Below are 7396 nucleotides of genomic sequence, written 5' to 3'. Positions count from 1 at the left end.
TACTCACGCCTTCCTTCGCACGTCGTCCGTCGCCAGCACGGATAGAGAACCTCTGGAGACCGGGTCGATCTACCTTCCGGGAACCCTCTTTCTCTTTTACTTCTGATCTTCAATCTTCGAATTCACGATCATCTCGCCGACTCTCCCCTCCATATCTCATTATTCTCCCTCTTCTCGCTCATCTCACACTCCGCTTTCATCCTTCTCAATCCCGTTACATTGTCCAAACGATCAGGTTTTGCTGTAGGAGACTTTTTTGATGAGAAAAATATTTAAATATTTTTTATTTATTTTTAGTCAAAATATTTTAAATCTTTGTTTTCTTTTTGTTGTTGTTTAATAATAAAATATGGTTATAAGATCTATTTGGGCATTTTTATTTTAAAGAATTGTTTTTATCTTGTTATTTTAACATAATAATTAATAAAATTTTCTAACGGTAATAATATACACAATATGCAATATAAATATACTCGATGATCTCTCAGATAAAAAGATAAAATTGATCTTGTTTTGAAAATTGGTCACATAACATGGAAATTGTGTGTTCAAATTATGATATCGTGGCTCAGAGATATCGTAACCGTTTAAAACATTTTGCATTGAAAAGTGCACACTTTCACGTTTACAACAATATATCATTATATTATACAACAGGTAAAAAAAAAAAAGAATATTATTTCATTTTTTAAATGGTTACTTTTACCCCAATTAAGAATTTAATCGACTGTACTGGCAATGATAAAAATCGTGGCATGCAACGATTATAATCGACGTGAAAAATTGTCACCGCATTTCGACCAAAAATTCTGATCATTCTAAAATTGATGTAATTTTAGATGCTTGTGATGTAAGCATGTTAATTAAACCAGTGTTGAAAAAGTGAAAGGTACGCGACTCCCATATGCGTCGCAATATCTCCGCTCGTAGGACACGTAGCGGAAAAATAAAAAAAGATATACCTGACTAAATGTATATGGGGATTTTTTTGAAATTGTTTTATTATGTTTTTGAGAAGTTTTAATGAATGAATATTAGTTTATACCTACAATCATCGTCACATTGATTGGCGATAATGTCATCTTATCTTTTTTATTATTTTTTTTGTGAAATGTACTGTTTTTAATTTAAGTCTTATTCTTTTGCTTTCTAGGAGCTCTTCTAACCAAATTTGACATCTATGATATTTCTGTGGCAGAGAAAAGTGCTGCAAAGTGGCTAATCAACAGCTCATGGAGAAAGCAGGAGGATGATTCTTTTGGAAAAAAGAAGTCAACATAATAAGGCTATTTTTCAAAGATTTTAGCTGGTCATATGAGATTATATGTGTTATACACAAAAAAGTTGTAAAGATTCTACAATATTTCTTAGCTTTTCTGTAAATTGTCCTTTTTTTTATGTTAGACAAAGCAAGTTTGAACAATTTTACTTGTTCTTTTGTGTCAAATTTTATTTGTATTTCAGCTATTCGTGTGAAATAATGTCTCAATACACCAAGCATTAGTTACATGACATTTTTGTTATAATTTTCCATCTACTCAATAGCGAATAATATATAGAAATAGTTATTTTGTTTTTGTCTATCTTATAACAAGAATAAAAAAATTAATGGATTTTTGGAAATGCTGCAAATCCTTCCAAGTTTCACAGTCCTCACATTAGCAATTGAGAGGGCCGGAATATTTATTTGAAAAACACAAAAGAAAAAAATTAAATATAATGCCATTAAAAAGAAGTAAAATAATAGTATTATTTCAAGTATATTTATTAGAATGAGTAATATCACATAAAATATATATAATATTTTGTACAAAAAATTGAATTTAAAGGAATACGTACAATATTTTAGAAATTTAGAAAGTATTTCTCAAAATTGCTGTAGTCTTAATACATAGAATGTAGAAGATATTTAAAATGTATAACATGTACAGTAGAAAGTAAAATAAAATTATGAAATGTAACAGATAGCGTAATGAGAGGCGTAGAAATTAAAAAAGATATAATAATATCTATAACAAGCAGCAAATTATATGAGAGATAAAAATTAGAGACGGACAAAATCTCCAACAGCAACATACTTAGCGCGCCCGTTCTTTGTTTTCTTCTTTCTTCATTGAAAGAAAGGAGAAGGAGAATGCTTCGAAGTATTTCCCAAGGAGAACAAAAAGTCAAGATAATGTCATTGTGATATCAAAATGATGGGAAGAAGTCAGAGTTTGATCACTGACTTATTATGACTCCAAAATGACTGTATACAGTGACTCGTCATAAAATCATTACATGACGATATTTTGACTTTCAGGATTTTTATATTAATTTTCGAAAACATAATTTGTTCGATCACTTTCACAAATTGTTCTTAAAAAAATGAATTCCTCTGGAATTCACTTATTTATCTTCTAACTGGAAGCATCTACAAACGGGTTTTTCTTTTTTTTTGCGAGGAGATTGCCTGGCACTTGATTGAAATTATTATATAATAATATTATATATAATAACATTATCCAGTCGCATTGCTTTTTTACAGTCCAGGCATCGAAATTATTTGAAATTTTATTTTGATAATTTACTCCGAATATGTCATTACAAGTCCATTTTTATCTAAGTTTTTCGTTTTATGTCGTGCTAAATATTACTGGTATGCATCATATTTTATGGATAACGCAACTATAACACAAGTACAAAACACAAATTTATTGTAAACTTGTAAGTTTGATTTTTATATTGTTTTTTAAGGTATAGTATGTTATTGGACAGTATATATATACTCTTTAGTAATGTGAGTAATTATTTCACCATAATTTATTTTGTCTTTTATTCTGCTATATACGGAAATTTTGCTTTTTTTATATATATAACGCTAGATGAAATTATATATAATCATGTATACGATTATATATACTTTTGTATGAATCTTATATGTATCCATGAGTGCATATATGATCTCTTATTCATATCTAGTTATATTTGGAATTATAATATGTCCATATATAATGATATATGGATCCATACATAATTTTATATAAAGTACCAAATATTATATATAATCACATATAATCATATTATATATTTATATATAATTATATATAATATTTTTTTCCGGGCAGTATTCAGAATCTGCATTGATGACTTGGTGAGGTCTGCCGCTCAAACTAAAAAATAATTGCATTTACATGTATTTTTATCGACAATGTTTCTGAATGTTTTCACAAAATTGTCCCTGTTTGCAGTGACTATAGCAGCGGCTGAATGCAATTTTGCTACTTTTCCACTTATTCATTATATTATATGAACCAATAGATTCATATAATCATATATATATTTATAAAAAAAAAAGTTCCTGTAAAATTCGTCATTTAACCCTTTGGACCAACGGCTTAACGTCTCTTTCCGAAAGACGGAGCCCAGTTTTCTCCGCACAAGAGCCTATCTTGCACGGAGGGGCGCAGCTATCGGAAAAACATTCCATGCTTCATGGCTCTAGTGGACTCGAACCTGGTTTTTCAGATTACGAGTCCGGCGCTCTACCACTAGACCACACTGCCGCTCTTATATATATTTATATATAATTATATATAATTATATATAATTATATATAATTTTTTTTTCCCGGGCTGTTGCTCTAACCCCTCGGAGCTCCGCAATGTGCAAGTTTCTAATTTGCACACTTTTTTTCTAATATCATAAGATTATTCTGTTGATGCTATATGGCCACTTCACACAATATCCTTTGGAAATATTATTTAATGTTATATAATATTACTAGAATATTGTATTTAATGTTCTAAGATTATGTGCTTAGAATACTACTTAATATTAAATAATATCATGCGCTTATAGGGTAGATGAATAAAGAGTTAAGAAATAATCCTGGATACTCATTCTAAGAATAATATTTAGGCAAAAATTCCTGAGCATTGATTTCTTATTGATTTTAGAAGTCCTTCGAAAAAGATTTTTTTCCGTTTTTCCCCGATGTTCTCTCTCTTTCTTTCATATAGGTTTGTAACTCCATCTTTTACAGGTCTAAAGCCTCTTGCACAATGCCAGGCAACAGGCAATAGGAACAAGAAATAACCAAAAAATTGTTAATTACAACCTAAAAAATTCGAATACTATGATTGGTTGGCAACAGGCAATAGGCACAGAATTTCCAACGTGACGGAAACTCTGTGTCTATTGCCTGTTTCACTGTTTATTCTGCATTTATACATGATTTCTGATTTCTATTCTCTGTTCCTATTGCCTATTGCTTAGCATTGTGCAAGGGGCTTAAAACCTGACCAGCTATCTGATCGTAGAAGATCTTCCAGAAAGAAATTTAGGCAGGTAGAAATAGAAAACCAGTTCTAACTAGCTCCGTGGGATTAAAGGGGAAGGGGGGGCTCCACGGTGCAGCATACTCAATGCTCTCTTAGTCTCTCCCCCACTTACTTTCTAACTCTACCTTCTCTATCCGGGAAAAAAAGATTATATATAATTATATATAATTGCGTATATCATTAAAAATGTACAGTTAAAGAATAAATAGCGCGCGTGTATATATTTAAGCTATAATGTAGTAGTATTGTATTTATTTCATGTTTAAGCGCGTGCTTTGTATGTACTATTTTGTGATATATAATGAAAAAGGTAAATGACGCGCGCGGTGATCGTACTTTTCGTTTAACTTTTTTGTTTCGAGTCTCAGTCTAATTCTACAAACGGTATGATATTCCTTGATGTCTACTGAATAGACCTGCACCTTCATTTTGTAACATCAAATTGTAGAATTTTTATACGAAGCAAATATTGTTAAAAACGAGTGTAGGTATTACAGACAGCTTTAAGATCACCTTAAGGGGTAAAGCCACTCTAGAATTTTCAAAAAATCGATTTTTTTCGGTCTTAGAAATAAAGGTACACTTGGTTTCAAAGCTCAGAAAAATCTCTATTATCCCTTTTTTGTAATCCGTCTGCCGGCGCGTTCGGAGCGCGCTTCGAGGGGATGCTGGAGACAGGTCTGTTTTACCGCGATATTTTCAGACACACAAATCTTTTGATTGATTTTACCGAATTAAAAATTTTTTTCCAGAATTAAAGTTTGAACGATAACGAAGACGGCAGGCACCAATTGCGTATGAAAAACAAAAAAAATTAGAAAATTACAGTTTTATTTTCGATTCTGCGGTCGACTCATGACAACATTTGCTGCACATAAAAGTTTTAGACTGTGTACGTATACAAAAACCTTGCAGCCGTTACGGAAATACAATAAAAAAGAATCCTGTGCTTGCAGAAATGAGCTGCGAGCTTTAGTATAAGAGAAAAGTATGTTAGAAAATTTCATATGCACATGTAACGCGTCTCCCCGAATTCAGCCAAAAACATACGGATCAGTATAACGGGTAGCCCTAGAGCAGGCGCTCTGTATGTATGTGTAAGAATCGGTGAGCACTTCTTTATTGACGCTGGTCGAGTTTGCCTGCGCTCTGTATGTGTAAGAATCGGTGAGCACTTCTTTATCGACGCTGATCGAGTTTGCCCGTGACTCCAGCATCCCCTTAAACGCGTTTTTCTCGAAATCGCTTTTTTTAAATCGGGAATAAGAACTCGAACACCTTTTATCCAATTGACTTAAAATTTTGAGTGAAACTTTACAATAACATTATCTTTAGAAGTACATGTGAATTTTGCGATAAGTTGAACAAAACTTTTTTTATAAACAATTTTGTGCGAAATTTTTTAGCGAAAAATGAAACACTTTTTTTTAACATGCACCATTCTTACAAAAAATGATATTTTGCAATTCCCACATGTACCTCTATAGAAAAACTTATATACTTTTCAAAAATCTTTGAATTTTTGTTCCAGCTCAAAAATTATAGGAGTTTCGATTCCGCCCGTTGGACGCCTTCCGCAAAAAGGCACTTTGGAGCAATGGCTCTGGCGCCGCCATTTTGGCAATAAATAATTAATAAAAAAAATTTTTTTATACTTTAATATATAGATAATAAATAGAATTAAACAGATTTTTATTTATGATTATTGTAGTTCTGAAAAAAATTATCAAAAATTGGCTTTTTTTGGGACTCTAGAATGGCGTTACCCCTTAAATCGATTCACCTAAGATATTCAACATTTCTTTATCACATTTTAGATTTGATATTCTTTTTCTCTTTATACTTATTAATATTTAAACTGTAAGAATAAAGGCCAACAATCGAGCATAGACGTGGATGTCAAATTAAAGTTCGTTTATTAAACATAAGTATGTGTAGAACGGGACGTTTCGACCGCACAGGGTCTTCTTCAGCCGATACAAATTAAAAAATTACATAAAGTCGCGCAATAATCAGTAAAACTGTGAACGGTAAAAAGAAACAAATTCGATGAAAATAACAAAGTCATCCGGAGTCACATCTTACATGAGAGCATTCTAATGGTAAAATATAAAATTGTATATATGTATATAGATTTCTGTAGAGTCAATTGTGCAATGTAAAATTGTATATACGTAAATTCGCAAGTCAGTAGTCAGAGGTAAATCCATGATTTTTCTTCGTTGATTGGCGAAAATGAACCAAGTCAGTTGTTAAAAGGCGTTAAATCTTATGTCCGACAACGGTGTGGTCAAGTTTAAACTACGTTCTGAAATTTGATGTCTCGATAATGGGAGAAACCTTATGTGCATGGTTTAAAAATTCTCCATATGGACTTACAAATTACAGAATTAGGTCGTGGCCCGATGTTTCGCGCTCTCACGGTCGATGTTTGCTCCTTTCTGTCTCAAATACTAATGGCAAGCACGCTGCGTAGGTTAACAACGAAGGTTAGTCTTTGAAATAATAAATAGTTAGATGTCGGTGAGTTCGCTGAGAATACTGTAATATGACTCATCCAGATACTCTGTGTCCATGTTTAAATTAATGCCTTTTTTTTGTTCTTTAATATGTAACATTTCCGAGATTGTCTTTTATAATAGTTAGGTTTCGTATCCATTATTTTAACGTTATCCCAATCGAAGAAATGGTTAAATTCTATAATATGTTCGGAAATGACCGAGTGTCTGGATGGGTCCATTTTTATGTTATTTTTATGTTCGTTTATTCTAGTTTTTAATTGCCGCTTTGTCTGTCCTACATAGGAGGTCTCGCAATCATTACATGCAATATTATAAACAACGTTACTATATTGGTGGCTAGTGAGTTCTTGTCCTTTTGTGCTTTAATTATGCTATTCATTTTGTTAAGGCATCTATAGCCTATTATGTGTTCCCTTCTATTGAATAGTAATGTTGCTTTTTCATATTTGCTTATTAATATTTATATTATAACCCAATAATTATAGAATTTTGAATTAATCTTAAATTTTTCAAAATTTTTCAAATTACGAAATGGATTCTTATGTCAATAAT

Source organism: Temnothorax curvispinosus, unplaced genomic scaffold (genome assembly GCF_003070985.1).
Source record: "Temnothorax curvispinosus isolate PA1 unplaced genomic scaffold, ASM307098v1 QBEX01004809.1, whole genome shotgun sequence".
NCBI lineage: Eukaryota > Metazoa > Arthropoda > Insecta > Hymenoptera > Formicidae > Temnothorax > Temnothorax curvispinosus.
The sequence above is the reverse complement of the archived record's forward strand: the minus strand, read 5'-3'. Positions refer to the sequence as shown.